We start from the raw sequence: 17565 nt of genomic DNA, 5'->3' as shown, positions 1-17565 counted from the left end.
ACTTTCCATTGAAAATTTCTCTAGCCCATTTTTTCTCCACCAGGGAGATTCTTTGCTTCTTTCTCAGCCCTTGAATGGTGACAATTACCTTATTGGAGACGATCCATAGGACTAACGATAAGAACAAGTTTAGTTTCGTCGATGGTAGTCTTCCTAATCCATCCTCTACAGATCCTACATTCCATGCATGGGTCAATGTAATAATATGGTATTTTAGGAATTTTTCTCAACTCCTCACATTCATTTTTTACATTAATTTGACCCATAATTTTTTTTTCCCCTTTACCATGCCTCTATGACTTTTTTTTTTTTTTAGTAATGCTATACTCTTCATATATACTCATCATATCAAATCGCATGTTTTAAGAGGATTTCAACTTAAAACATGTCAAGTAAGTCAGTGTATAATGGGTGTGATCACTTATTTCTTTTCTCCTTCTTCTCTTCTGTCTACTGGATTTTTATTTTTATTTTTTTGAGATGGTTTTTGTTTTGGCAAATCATAACCATTCAATATTTTAACCGAAGATGTCCAGTTATATATAAAAATACATGATGTAATCCGGATCCCTTAAAGAGAGAATTGAATTAAAAAAAAAAGATGAAGAAGCTACAAAGGCAGAATGAAGCATTTTGTTCAAAATGAAAAATGGCAAAGAAACGGGTGTAGAGATGAAGCATTTTGTTTAATGTATGTTTAGAGATGAGATATGAGATGATCACATAGTCACACGCTAGCACCAACTTGCTTGTGTTATTGAGTCGTGGACACATAATTTCACTTGTAAACATTATTTGCAAGAATCCTATGGTATAATAAAATCACTAGTAATGAAAAGGAAATCAACAATCACAATTTGAAAAAAAAAAAAAAAAAATTAAAAAAATTTTAGTCCAACATTTGCATAATCTTCAGCCAATTTGTTTTTGCTTTTGTTTTTGTCATTTTTACGCACTTTTTAGCTTTAATCAACTTCATTTGACATTTAGGTATAACCACAAAAAGTTATGGAATGACCAAATTTCAACTTATTAAGGATATTATTGAAAATACAAAAATATTGGACAACACACGTTGTAGTGATATCATTTTCATGATATTTTAATCCCTCCAATACGTAATTTATTAGTACTAATTAATAATATCAACAATTTACATCTTCCATTTCTAATTAAGGACATATTTTTGAAAACCCAGGACCTCCAAAATAGAAATGGGTTCCATAGTCTCCATCCTGATTTTGCTTTATGTCTATATTATAGCACGTAGATTTCGATGTATATGGTAGTAGTCTCCCAGGCAAATTACCGCCAATATAAGGGTCAACGACATTTCCTTTTTCAGTCGAGTATTGAATATTGCGAAAATAACTTGCTCTTTTAAAGCCATCACTCGGAAAATGTCCACTTCCCATTTGAGTTGTTGTGTGATGTTCCTGTTGCCCTGAGTCAGTAATCTCTCCTCCCCAATTAATTGTGGTAGCACTGACTGCTAATTCTTTGAAGATGGAGCTAGGCCAATATCCAAGTACCTGATCATTCACTCGTAGCCACCAATTTCCGTTACTCTGAAGAACATAAGAAGATTGGAGAATTTAGTGAGAAATATATATATTTATAGGGAAAAAAAAAAGTCCAAACTAACAACCGTTTTTTAAAGAGTCCCACAATTTTCAAAAGGTACTAAAGTAGTCCATCAAACTATCAAAGTATGTAAAAAATGCCATTTTTTTAATATTCCAATAATACCCTTATTATTTTAAAAACTAAAATAAAAAATTCATGAAAGAAAAAACTAAAAAATTAATAAAAAGAAAAAAAGGAAAGGGGTGACAGCCAGTTGGGCAACCACCCCACCCCATTGGGGGTGGCTCGCAAGCCACCCCCAGAGGTGGTGTGGGGCGGCTCTCCGCCCCACCACCCCTTTCTTTCTTGCTTCCTTTCTTCTTCTTTTTTTTTTTTTTTTTCTTTTTTAAATCATTTTTAGTTTTTTTTTTTTTAAGTTTAATATATTTATATATTTTTTTTTATTAAGAATGACACGTGTCACCATTTTTTATTGGTGTTGACTAGACATTTAAAAGAATTTGCCAAATTTTTTTAACAGAATTTGACTCCAAGGACTAAATTATTTTTTTGGCATATCCCAGCCCCAGGAACTTTTGATTTCACTTTCATACGACATGGAGCAAATTTGTAATAGGCCAACCACAGGGTTTGATTTTGCATTTATCCATATCATTCATACCGCACAAGTGATATGTAATTTAAACCAACTATAGTGACTAATTTTTTATTTATTCAAAAAAAAAATTGAATTTATTCGCCCATTAGTTTTTTTATTTTTTATTTTTTGATTAAAAGATAGTTTAGTTAATTTTTATTTATTTATTTTTTTTTTAATTTTAGTTTTTAAAATAATATGGGTATTATATGAATATATAAAACAATGTGGCATTTTTATACACTTTGGTAGTTAATTTGATGGGCTACTTTAGTACATTTTGAACATTGTGAGACTCTATCACAAACGATAGTTAGTTTTGGGTGCTTTTTATATTTTTCCATATATATATATATATACATGCGTGCGTGTGTGAAGATAATTTAGTAATCAACTAGGAAATGAGTTTACAGCAAAAATTTCAACAGGAAATAGACATGTGCATAATATTACCTTGTATATGCTTATCCCTACTGAGTATTGGCTCCCCTGGTAGCTTGAAATATGGTTGAAGATAGAACCAAGTGCAATTTTATGGTTTACTTGCACAAAACCAGGACAGTCGAGATTGTAGCACCCAGTTGTTTTGTATCCATCAGCCTTATATACAACCCACATATATCGCTTGATTAGCAATTTGACAAGTGCATGCTAAGGATTAATTAGCTTGAAACTTGAGATGCACTGGTGGGGCCTAGACGGTGGTAACCGCAGGTACTTCCTCAAATTCTATTGAAACATAGCTTGATCATAACATCAGTAGAACGCAAGATGATTAATATTAATTAGGAGCGAGGATTCTCATTTCGAGAGTCAAACTTATAGCATAGTACTTACCCAAATACTTAGGAATTACTTTGAGACCATTAAACCACCACCCTAAATGGTGAGATTATCTCTTCGTTTGACAAGCTTTTATTTATGCAATATATAACAATGCTTTGATGGGGATTCCTAATGCCAATTTAAGTAATATCATGGAAGGAAATAAGCCAACTTACAGTCCAGTATATGAATAACCTGGGTTTCTTGTCACGCGAATTAACCTGGAACCATGAAGTAGTTATTGGTGAGAAATTATCCTCCAATTAATGCTTGATCTGTATATTACCTTTTTTATTTTTATTTTTATTTTTTGAATTTCATTATGACATCAATTTCTCCCCCACATCTAATCCAAAAGTTTCTATAACTGTTTCAACATTTAGATTTACACTAAAATCAAAAGCAATTGTTAAACTTAATTGACGTTTATATTTCCCGGAAGACTATAATATTTGATCAAAACTTACCAACCATCCAGCTTCAACGGTGTTTAGGTTGTCTGGAGGACCTGCGATAACCCATATTTGAGCAATGCTCAATTCGGAATCATACGTCACAGGGTTCCATACGTTAATATGTGCACGTGCTCCATGGTATTGGCCACCAGTCACACTAGCTTGAGCGTACTAATTTCAAATATAATTCATATGTAAAAAAAAGAGAAAAAAAAAAAAAAGGTCAACCAATCAAATAAACCTAATTTAAAATTAGTTCAAGGAATTTTATTTAGTCTCTCCATTTGTTTCTTTGTAAAAAAAAATTCTGAAATTTTTTTCCCATATTTTTCAGAATTTGGTATTCTCTAGACATCTGCTAGACTATCGGACCACCCTTTTTTTTTTTTTTTTTTTTAACTGCTCATTTTTTGTATGAGCTGGACGCCGATAAATATTTTCAGGGAAATCAATTTCTCGAAAAATTCATTTCACAAAAATCATTTTCGAATGGAAAAGATTTTAAGTCAAAAAAAACACAATGCATAATTTTTCATGATAATACTTGTGAAAAAAAAAAAAAAAAAAATCGTTTGATAATATGATCTACCTCATGGCCATTCACTACAGGATCAAAGCGAACATCAAGCTTTTCTTGACGTGCAATTGGGGGTATAACACGAGGTGCATAATATTCATCTTCTCTTGCATGTCTAATTGGAATTGTTCCTTCCGGGCATTGCTCCTTTACAAGCAAACTTTGAAACTGCTCAGCATCATAGAATTCTGTATTTGTTACGTTTGGAATAGAATCTGGTTCCGTCTGATTAACAACAACAAATTACTATAGTTAATAATTTCTAACGTATTTCATATTAACAATTAATTTAGATCTCGGAAATGATGTATTTAAAAGGATAGATTTTTTTTTTTTTTTTTTTTAATGTTTTTAAATAGTTAGCTTAATTCCCATTACTTCCCAAGATCCATGTTAGCATATTAATCAAATATATATATTCTAATATTGGAACAACTTGTAATTTATCATGTATCAAAGCAAATGTCTTATGTTTATACTTTTACTTTATGATTAAACTACGATTTCAATTAAATATTTTACGTAATGGGGTTGATTGTTGAGGAAGAGTTTGAAATTTAAAGTCATTGGAGGTAACCTTCTTCTTTCACTTAAGTTCAAGATTCAATCATAGGTCTGTGTTTCCCCCCCCACCCCCCTCCTTTTTCCAACATAGCCCACCCAAAAAGAAAAAAAATGTAAAAAACTACATATATATAACTTTTAGCTATACATTTTAACTATGTTTTCAATTATACAAATCGTTTAAACATGCAAACGAATGAGACAATAACAAAGCAACTACATAGTGTAAAACATAAACAGAGTTAGGAAAAACAATAAAGAAACCTGTATAGTATGATTTTTGAGTAATGGATGGTTGAAAGCAGGCTGTTGATAGATATCTACACAGTCTATTATGTCTCCATCATTACCCTGCAAGGATTTTACTAGACCATGGATAAGCAAGCTTGAAAATTTTCAAAAAATATATAGCAACCCAAAAACAAAAAAAAAAAGAGAAAGGAATTATTATCAAAATCAAAATAAAATTAAGAAAGATGTAATATTAATTATGACCACCTCAATAGTTTTGACTATTCCTTTATGCTTAACTAACTCTTTTCTTTCCATGTTACCAATCCTTCTTCCACCAACAAATCTATCACTTGGCACATAAGATATGGCTACCAAGAAAAATATGCATATTAGTTTGGTATTGGCCATTGAAAAACAAAGTTGCAAACTTGTCTTATTTTTGAATAATGCTATTTTGTCAATGATAAGCACAAATAATCTCAAATCGTTAAGCTTTCACAAAGATATATAAATACTCAGTGCATCATTATCCTTTGTAACTGAATATTCTATAAATAAAATTTCTTTACCGAAGTTAAGGTAAGGTTGCATGTCACAAACCATTCAATCTTAATCAAAAAGTTTTACATATTTAGACAGAATTCGGTATCGATGAGTTGTGAAAAGGTCAATACATATATATAGGTAATTACGAAAGTGAAGAAGTGATAAATTTGAGTAATATTAGAAGGAAGACCCATGTTATCTTTGAAGGAGAAGATAATCGTAAAAGAAATTAAAGGAAAATGCGGAATGAAAAAAAAAATAAACAAATGAATTTATATGGTTTGGTCTATAACTTACATTCACACGATAAAGCCATAAAGACTACATTATTGCTTTTATTCAATTAATAAAAATGACTTGCTTACATGGATATTTATAGAATACAAATGATCATTCTAGCTTCCAATATTAATCTCACATATTTACATCATATCTAACTCCCAATTGCATTATAAATGCTAAGTAACCCACACATGTAGAATAAGTCCTATGTAACTCCCACATGTAAAATAAGTCTCTTGTAACTGTCACAATGTATTCTAACACTCTTTGTGTTTACCATTAGATCAAAATCCAATAATCACTTCTCACAAATTTAATTGTGATTTTAAAAGTCACATCAATTTCGGAAGGACACAAAGAAGATCCGAGTTTTCCTTCTAACATTATTCAATAAATTAAAGAAGTTCAAAGAAGTTGTAGGTGTATAGAGAACCCTGGACAGAGTACTAATGAAAACGTGTCTATATTGGTTTACTTTTTCTGTCTGTTTAAAGATAAACTAATTTGATCATATCTTTATAATATGAGAATTTAATATTCTATAGATGTAAGAAACATGTGTAATATAAAAGCAGCCTAAAAACAACTAAACTGACACGTGATATAAAGATTCTAGTTAGTTAAGTTTCCTTTTTATTCATTCTGGTTTAAATATAGGCTTCTTTGTTTCATTATGTTACAATCCTTGTGTTCCACATGAGTTAAGGGTGAGTATAGGATTGCGATTTCGCAAAAATATTCTTTGTTTTTAAAAGATATCACAAAACGTAAGGTGTAATACCCCGACTTTTTAAATTGTTTTAAAAAGAGTTTGAAACTCTTACTCAACCAGTTAATGGCCTTCTAAATCAACCCTAAACAGAAAACCCTAAACCATCTCAGTAGAACCCAAAGCCCTCACACTTAGCCATAAAGCCTTGAAGCCAAACTAGACCCTACCATTTCTGACCGAACGGACGCCCAGGGAACCGGACGTATGCTCTTGTCTTTGGGGGTGTTTCATAAGGTGTTTGACATTGCGATTTAAAAAGCACTTAATTTAAAATAGAAAAAAATCTACGATTTTTATAAGCAAACTATGAGGTGCTTTTTGAAAAAGTAACAATTTAAACCAAAATTATGATTTCTCATAACAAATATTTAATAAAAAAATGTATTTTTTTTAACATATTTTACCAAACGCTTTTGTGATTTTAAAAAGTAGCGATTTCAAAAACGCAATTTTTAAAATCGCACTTATTGAAATCCTAGTCCCAAACAGGCTCTAAATCTCATATTAACTATGTGTATATAAGTTCTTGAATACTCTCTCCTTACAAGTCGGTTTTCAAAAGTAAGTTCTACCCAAAGTTTGTAATGATAGGTGTGTGGCGGAGCCGCCAAAAGAGATAGGGATACCTCAAGTCAGTGTCAATTGATGAGTGCCGCAATGGACGTTGGCTGCAGAAGCGTTGTGGTTTGTTACGATCCCTGTGTCCCACATGAGTTAGGTTTAATTTTAACTATGTATATATAAGATCTTGGGTACCCTCTCCTCAAAAGTCGGAGTTTATAACACATTGTACGTGTGCAAACTAATGAAATCATTCATTCTCCAGATTTTGTCTTCTCTCTTCTCTTCTACTCTCTGATTCTTGATACATGCATATTGAAAATTTGTTATGGCATCAGAGTTCCTTTGAAAATTTAGCAATGTCTGAATCTTCTTCTTCCACCACACTTTCCAATGAAAATTTCTCTATCCGGCCCATTTTTTCTCCACCAGGGAGATTCTTTGCTTCTTTCTCAGCCCTTGAATGGTGACAATTACCTTATTGGAGACGATCCATAGGACTAACGATAAGAATAAGTTTAGTTTCGTCGGTGGTAGTCTTCCTAATGCATCCTCTACAGATCCTACATTCCATGCATGGGTCAATGTAATAATATGGTATTTTAGGAATTTTTCTCAACTCCTCACATTCATTTTTTACATTAATTTGACCCATATATATATATATATATTTCCCTTTACCATGCCTCTATGATTTTTTATTTATTTTTAGTAATGTTATACTCTTCATATACATATCACATCGCATGTTTTAAGAGGCTTTCAACTTAAAACATGTCAAGTAAGTCGGTGTATAATGGGTGTGATCACCTATTTCTTTTCCCCTTCTCTTCTGTCTACTGGATTTTATTTTTTATTTTTTTGAGATGGTTTTTATTTTGGCAAATCATAACCATTCAATATTTTAACCGAAGATGTCCAGTTAGAAAAATACATGATGTAAGCCGAATCCCTTAAAGAGAGAATTGAATTTTAAAAAAGAGATGAAGAAGCTACAAAAGCAGGATGAAGCATTTTGTTCAAAATGAAGAATGGCAAAGAAACGGGTGTAGAGATGACGCAATTGCAATGGCAATGGCAATGGCTTCTTCAAGTTGTTTAATGTATGTTTAGAGATAAGATATGAGATGGTCACATAGTCACACACTAGCACCAACTTGCTTGTGTTATTGAGTCGTGGACACATAATTTCACTTGTAAACATTATTTACAAGAATCCTATGGTATAATAAAATCACTAGTAATGAAGAGGAAATCAGCAATCACAATTTGAAAAAAAAAAAAATTAAAATTTTTGTCCAACATTTGCATAATCTTCAGCCAATTTGTTTTTACTTTTGTTTTTGTCATTTTTACGCGCTTCTGACCTTTAATCAACTTCATTTGACATTTAGTTATAACTACAAAAAGTTATGGAATGACCAAATTTCAACTTACTACTAAGGATATTATTGAAAACACAAAACTATTAGACAATACAGGCCGGTTGTAGTGATATCATTTTCAAGATATTTTAATCACTCCAATATGTAATTTATTAGTATTAATTAATAATCTCAGCATTTTACTTCTTCAATTTCTAATTAAGGACATATTTTTGAATACCCAGGACCTCCAAAATAGAAATGGGTTCCATAGTTTACATTCTGGTGTTGCTTTATTTCTATATTATAGCAAGTAGATTTTGTTGCATATGGTAGAAGTCCCCCCGGCGAATTACGGCCAATATAAGGGTCAATGAAATTTCCTTTGTCATTGATCATGTACCGAATGTTGCGAAAATAACTTGCTCTTTGAAACCCATCACTTGGAAAATGTCCACTCCCCATTTGAGTTGTGGTGTGATGTTCCTGTTGCCCTGAGTCAACAATCTCTCCACCCCAACTAATTGTGGTAGCACTGACAGCTAATTCTTTGAAGATGGAGCTAGGCCAATATCCAAGTACCTGATCTTTCACTTGTAGCCACCAATTTCCTTTACTCTAAAGCATATAAGAAATTTGGAGAATTTAGTGAGAAATATATATATATATATATGAAAAAATATAACCCTCCCCCCAAAAAAAAAAAAAAACTAACAACCGATTTTTAAAGAGCCCCACAATGTTCAAAAGATACTAAAGTAGCCCATCAAACTACTAAAGTATGTAAAAAACATGCCGCTTTTTTTAATATTTCTATAATAACCTTATTCTTTTAAAAGCTAAAATAAAAAACTAAAAACTAATTATAAAAAAGGAAAGGGGGTGACAGCTAGTTGGGCAGGCACCCCACCCCATTGGGGGGTGGCCTGCAAGCCACCGCAGAGGTGGCGTGGGGCGACTCTCCACCCCCACCACCTTTTTTTTTAAAAAAATCATTTTTAGTTTTTTTTAGTTTAATATATATAGTTATTGGAGTTGACATGACATTTAACATAATTCGTCAAATTGTTTTAATAGAATTTGATTCCAGGAACTAAATTGTTTTTTTAGCATATCTTAGGAACCTTCGATTTCACTTTCATACGACATTGAACGATTTTTAATAGGCCAATCATAGGGTTTGATTTTGCATTTATCCATATCTTTTATACCGCACAAAGCAATATGTAATTTAAGCCAACTATAATGATTAATTTTTTATTTATTCCAAAATAAAATTGTATTTATTAGCCCATTAGTTTTTTTTTTTTTTTTCTTTCTTTTGTTTGATTAAAAAAGAGTTTAGTTTATTTTTTATTTTAGTTTTTAATAGAGTATGAGTATTATAGGAATATATAAAACAATGTGGTTTTTTTAACATACTTTGATAATTTTATGGGTTACTTTAGTACATTTTGAACATTGTGGGGGTCTATCACAAACGATGGTTAGTTTGGGGGGTTTTTATATATTTTTTTTTCATATATATATATATAAAGATAACTTACTAATCAACTAAGAACTGAATTTACAACAAAAATTTCAACAGGAAATAGACATGTGCATAACATTACCTTGTATATGCTTATCCCTACTGAGTATTGGTTCCCCCTTAAGCTTGAAATATGGTGGAATGCAGAACCAAGTGCAATTCTATGATTTACTTGCACGAAACCAGGACAGTTGATATTGTAGCACCCAGTTGTTTTGTATCCATCACCCTTATACACAACCCACACATATATAGCTTGATTAGTGATTTGACAAGTGCATGCTAAGGATTAACTTGAAACTTGAGATGCACAGAAATGGCCTAGACGGTGATAACCGTAGGTGCTCTATCAAGTCCTGTTGAACTATAGCTTGATCATAACATTAGTGGGACGCAAAATAATTAATATTAATTAGGAGCAAGGATTCCCATTTTGAGAGTCAAACTTACAACATAGTACTTGCTCAAATACTTATAGATTACCTTGGGGCCATTGAACCACTACCATAGATGGTGAGATTATCTCTTTGTTTGACAAGCTTTTATTTATGCAATATATAACAGTGCTTTGATGGGGATTCCTAATGCCAATTTAAGTAATATCATGAAAGGAAATAAGCCAACTTACAGTCCAGAATATGAATAACTTGGGTTTCCTGTCACGCGAATTGACCTGTAACCATGAAGTTAGTGGTCAAAATTATCCTCCAAACGCTTGATAGGTATATTACATTTTTCTGTTTTGAATTTCATTATGACATCAATTTCTCCCCCATATGTAATATTGTCCAAAAGTTTCTATAATTGTTTCAACATTTAGATTTACACTAAAATCAAAAGCAATTGTAAAACTTAATTGACGTTTATATTTCCAGGAAGGACTATAATATTTGGTCAAAACTTACCAACCATCCAGCTTCAATGGTGTTTAGTCGGTCTTGGGGACCTGATATAACCCATATTTGAGCAATGCTATATTCGTCATCATACGTCATAGGGTTCCATACGTTAATATCTGCACGTGCTCCATAGTAGTGGCCACCAGTCACACTAGCTTGAGCGTACTAATTTCAAATATAATGCATATGTAAAAAAGAGAAAGAAAAAAATGGTCAACCAAACAAATAAACCTAATTTTAAATTAGTTCAAGGAATTTTATTTAGTCTCTCCGTTTGTTTCTATGTAAAAAAATTATTTCTGAAATTTTTTTCTCATATTTTTCAATATTTGGTATTTACTAGACATCTGCTGGACCATCGGACCGCACCCATTTTTTTTCATCGCTCATTTTTTGTATGAGCTGAACGGTGATAGTATTTTCAAGAAAATCATTTTCTCTAAAAAATAATTTCACGAATGGAGAAGATTTTAAGGAGAGAAAAAAAAAAAAAAAAAAAAAGCATAATTTTTCATGATAATACTTGTGAAAAAAAACAATCGCTTGATAATATGATATACCTCATGGCCATTCTTTGGAGAATCAAGGCGAATATTAAGCTTTTCTTGATGTGCAATTGGGGGTATAACACGAGGTGGATAATATTCATCTTCTCTTTCATGTCTAATTGGAATTGTTCCTTCCGGGCATTGCTCCTTTTCAAGCAAAATTTGAGACTCCTCAGCATCATAGAATTCTGTATTTGTTACATTTGGCATAGAATCTGGTTCCATCTGATTAACAACAAAAAATTACTATAGTTAATAATTTCTAATGTATTTCATATTAATGATTAATTTAGATCTCGGAAATGATGCATTTTAAAGGATAGAATTTTTTTAATTTTTTATGTTTTTAAATAGTTAGCTTGATTCCCATTACAACTTTCCCAAGATCCATGTTAGCATATTAATCATATATATTTATCATGGTTTTAAAGCAAATGTCTTATGTTTATAAAACTTTTACTTTATGATTAAACTACAATTTCAATTAAATATTTTATGTGATGGGACTACAGTTGAGAAAGAGTTCGAACTTTAAAGCCATTGGAGGTAACCTTCTTCTTTCACTTAACCTTAAGCTGTACATCTTTCTTTTAGTATCTATAAGCAAGATTCAATCATAGGTCTTTGTCTCCCCAACCCCCGAAACCCCCCGTCATAGCCCACCCAAAAAGAAGAAAAATGTAAAAATCTATATAATTTTTAGCTATACATTTTAACTATGTTTTCAATTATACAAATTGTTTATAAACGGAGTTAGGAAAAACAATAAGAAACCTGTATAGTATGATTCTTGAGTAATGGATGGTCGAAAGCAGGTTGTTGATAGATATCTACACAGTCTATTATGTCTCCATCATTACCCTGCAAGGATTTTACTAGACCATGGATAAGCAAGCTTGAAAATTTTCAAAAAATATATAGCAACCCAAAAACAAAAAAAGAGAAAGGGATTATCAAAATCAAAATAAAATTAAGAAAGATGTAATATTCATTATGACCACCTCAATAGTTTTGACTGTTCCTTTATGCTTAACTAACTCTTTTCTTTCCATGTTACCAATCCTTTTTCCACCAACAAACCTATCACTCAGCACATCAGATATGGCTACCAAGAAAAATATGCATATTAGTTTGGTATTGGCCATTGAAAAACAGGGTTTCAAAGTTGTAGCTTATTTTTGAATAATGCTATTTTGTCATTGATAAGCACAAATAAGCTCAAATTGTTAAGCTTTCACAAGGATGTATAAATACTCAGTACATTATTATCCTTTGTAACTAAATATTCTATAAATACAAATTCTTTACCGAAGTTAGGATATGGTTGCATGTCACAACACATTTAATCTTAATCCAACAGTTTTACATATTTAGAAAGAATTCAGTAACGATCAGTTGTGAAAAGGTCAATACATATATACAAATAATTACGAAACTGAAAAAGTTATAAATTTGAGTAATACTAGAAGAAAGACCCATGTCCTCTTTGAAAGAAAAGATAACTGTAAAAAAAATTAAAGGAAAATGTGGAATGAAGAAAATAAGCACATGAATTTACATGGTTCGGTCTATGACTTACATACTGTAAAATTGCAATAGCAAAGGAAAAATTGCTTGATAATATTAGTTGTAACCTACACTTCATTATATACAGTTGGAGCTTGAGATATACAGTAAGGTAAGAGATATACAATAAGGCAACTTGTGGTCTACAATGAGACAAATTCCACGGAGTGGGGGATTGCCATTTACAACTAAATTAGACAAATGGACAAATAATTTCCTTGCAGAGAATATGTGAGTCTCATGATGAACTGTTTCCTTGTAATACAGAGTATCCTCTTCTGTCATGGTTGAATGGTGTGATATTTCCTTTCTTGTATTGTTTGCCTCTGCACGTCTTTCCTTTGTTACATAACTTGCAGCTGTAAGGTCTTCACTTGCCATATTAGTTGCTGCTCCACGATTAATGCTTGCTAGGCTGGTTGTGGATCCTGCATGATCAACTTGTTTCAGTAAGGTCGTATCTTGGACAGCATCTTGGACTTGATTGGTAGCTTCTCGGTAGGCTTGGTCTTGTACGGTAGCATCAACAATAGCACTTGGATAACATATCTTAACATGTACATCCACAAGATAAAACCCTAAGGGCTACATTATTGCTCTTATTCACTTGATAAAAATGACTTGCTTACATGGATATTTATAGACTACAAATGATCATTCTAGCTTCCAATATTAATCTCACTTATTTACATCATATATAACTCCAAATTGCATTATAAATGCTAAGTAACCCTCACATGTAGAATAAATCCTATGTAACTCCCACATGTAAAATAAGTCTCTTGTAATTTCCACAATATATTCTAACACTCTTGTGTCTACCATTGAATCCAAATCCAATAATCATTTATCATAAATTCAATGGTGATTTTAAAAGTTACATCAATTTTGAAAGAACACAAAGAAGACACGAGTTTTCCTTCTAGCATTATTCAATAAATTAAAGAAGTTCAAAGAAGTTGCATGTGTATAGAGAACCCTGGACATAGTACTAATGGAAATGTGTCTATATTAGTTTACTTTTTCTGTCCATTTAAACATAAACTTATTCGATCATATCTTTATAATTATGAGAATTTAATATTCTATAGATATAAGAAACATATGTAATTTAAAGTAGCCTAAAAACACAATTTAGTTAGACTAAACTGACACGTGATATAAAGATTCTAGTTAGTTAAGTTTCCTTTGTATTCATTCCAGTATAAATATAGGATTCTTTGTATCGCTATGTTACGATCCTTGTGTCTCACATGAGTTAAATATATTCTTAATTATGTATATATAAGTTTTTGAGTACCATATCCTTGCAAGTCGGTTTTCAAATGTGAGTTCTATCCAAGATTTATAACATTTGGTATCAGAGCCAAACACCATGTTGCAGGTTTGAGTCATGGTGAGTTGGATTAAAATAATGATAGGTGAGTACGTGCAGCCGCCAAAAGAGAAAAGGCTAACTCGAGTTAGTGTCGATCTTGTGGCGCCATGGACGTCGGTTGTGAAAGCGTTGTGGTTTGTTACGATCCTTGTGTCACACATGGGTTATGTTTAATTTTAACTATGTATATATAAACTCTTTGATACCATCTCCTCGCGAGTTGGTTTCTAAGGGTGAGTTCTACCCAAAGTTTATAACACATTAAACGCGCACAGACTAATGAAATCATTCATCCTCCACATTTTGTCTTCGATCTCTCTTCTCTTCTACTTTCTAATTCTTGATTCTTGCATATTGCAAATTTGTTATGGTATCAGAGTTCCTTTGAAAATTTAGCAATGTTTGAATCTTCTTCTTCCACCACACTTTCCACTGAAAATTTCTCTAGCCCATTTTTTCTCCACCACAGAGATTCTTTGCTTCTTTCTCAAGTACCCTTGAATGGTGACAATTACCTTATTGGAGACGATCCATAGGACTAACGACAAGAACAAGTTTAGTTTCGTAGATGGGAGTCTTCCTAATCCATTCTCTACAGATCCTACATTCCATGCATGGGTGCGATGTAATAATATGGTATTTTTGTGATTTTTCTCAACTCTTCACATTAGTTTGAGCCATCCTTTTTTTTTTTTTTTTTTCATGCCCTTTGTACGTGATTTTTTTTTTTTTTTTTTTTAAATGCTACTCTTCATACACATTAATTCATATCGCATGTTTTAAATGACTTTCAACTTAAAACATGTCTAAGTTGTTTAATGTATGTTTAGAGATGAGATATGAAATGATCACAAAGTCACATACTAGCACCAACTTGCTTGTTTACACATAATTTCACTTGTAAACATTATTTACAAGAATCATATGGTATAAAATATGATATGATATGACAACAATGACAAAAAATTAAAGCCCAAGGTATAAAATATGATATCGTTTTATGTAAAATTGTAAGCGAGTTGATAGGAATGAGGTTTAATTAATATACTTAAAGGTTTTAGTTTATATTAGGTATAATTATTCGTGGCATTGCATTTAATTGGTGGTATAGAGAAAATAATTTGAAGTAATTAGTTTGATAAAGAGTGATTGCCAAATTGCGTTTTAACACGTACGAAGAAATAATGATAGTTAAGCATAAGCATTAAACAATTAATGGGGCTAGGTGCATGCACTGTCATTTGCAAGAAAAAAAATTAAAAATAAATGAATAAATAAATAAAATAAAATAAGAAAACTCGTCCCCTCCACATTGAATGGAGCCAAGTGTATTGCTTTAGAGCTAGTTAAGGATTGAGTCAAAGGTTGAAAAAGCAAAGAAAAAGAAAAAAAAAAAAAACAAGAACCCCACTTCATGGTGGACCTAAGTTTATAATGACGTGTTTATGCTTAAAAAAAAAATTAGATGGATATATTAAAATAAGAAGACCACATTAAAAAGGTCCACTTGTTTATATAGTTAGTGTTAAAAAAGATTGAAATATGCCACTCTTAAAAAAATATTAGATGGCTTTATAAAAAGTAAACTATTTAGGGTATATTATAGTTTATATATAAGAGCGTTTTAATAAAAGTTGCGTGTTTTAAGTTTTTTTTTTTAAGTGATTGTCATAGAAAGTCACTTAAAACAAGTTATATCAGCCCGTGTGAAATTAATGTGATAAATTGGTGTAAAGAGTAGCATTGTTATATAAAAATAAGTATAATATGAGGTGCTAAAATAAGTTAGGAAAATACTATTCTTCACACTCATTTATCATACTCGTTTTACACTTAAAAAAAAAAAAAAATTAGAAAAATAATATTATCTAATAAATTATGATAAAAGGAGGATTCAGGGATATATGAAATGAGTGTGGAATGAGTGTGTATTCAACCCTTGCCTCATTTCTATTGATTGTAGAATATTATGGACCTTTATTTAAAAGGTGTGAGAGCATTTTTAAATGGTAATGGGAAAATAAAACGCTTCTGTATGATCAGCAGCCAGCAGGTGTATGATATATATTGGTTTTTTCCCCTTCTGTAATTGCAAAAGTCACAGAAGGATTTATTTGTTCTTTCAAAAAAAAAAAGAAGGATTTATTTGTTTATTTATTTATTTTATTTTTGTGCGTGTGTGAATGAAGTGTTTAAAGCTTTTTGCAGCACTTATAATAATCTAAAACATGTGTATCCATTGGTTTACAAATATAATAATTATCAGAATAAATTCCTAGAGCAACTACCAACAATTCTAGGCGGTAGAATTACTAAACTAGCTAGCCTCTAAGGATTCACAGGGAGGAGGTTTACAGCTCATGAGGAGTCGACAGTAAATAAATAGAGAAGTTATCAGAAACACAATGAAACTGATTTTTTTCAAGAAAAAAAAAAATTTGGATTTCAAACAACTCCAATATATATATATATATATATACTATTTTCTTAGCCATAACATACTGAAAAACATTTGGAGTGTTACAACTTTTATTACGCCTTACAAATTCATGTGATTGTATACATTTTAGCGATTGACGTGATAAAGACAACCTAAACTATGCCAATTTGTAAACGGTGACAAAATTATTAATAGACCAAGAGGGCCATGGCCCCCATGGGCCATGGTTTTCAATTTATATATATATATATATATATATATATATATAAAGTTGAATGTGTTTGTATTTTTAGTCTTAAAAACTGGCTTGATCTCTATCAAAAATATGTTTGACCCTCCCTCATACTTTGCCCCTTTAGACGAGAAATTAATTTTGGTTCAATCCCTGTTTGTAAACATGGTAAATACCATACGGACTGTCTTGAAGCAATTCATATTTTAGTGATTGATATATATATCATATCAAATATAAATTTGTAAGAGATTTGCAAGTAAAGACAATTGGTTCATTATAAATGTTAGAATATAAGATTTTCCATTTCTTGTTAGAATATTTCCTATTTTAGGTTTGATTGTAATTAAATCCTAGAAATTTGATTATTTTTCTTGTATTCTCTTCATCTACCCCACCTATTCCAATTCCCCTTTAAATTGTTGTTTCTCCTCATATCCTATCATCACCACCAATTAATGATAGTTAAAGACCGTTTGGACAGTGAAGGGCAGAGGGCTGATTAATATTTTATTAATAAGAATCAAAAAACAGCAGCACACTATTAGAATTAGGATAAGCAATTTT

The sequence above is a fragment of the Corylus avellana genome, chromosome ca10, assembly GCF_901000735.1.
Source record: "Corylus avellana chromosome ca10, CavTom2PMs-1.0".
In the NCBI taxonomy this organism is placed as follows: Eukaryota; Viridiplantae; Streptophyta; class Magnoliopsida; order Fagales; family Betulaceae; genus Corylus; species Corylus avellana.
Note: the sequence above shows the minus strand (reverse complement) of the source record.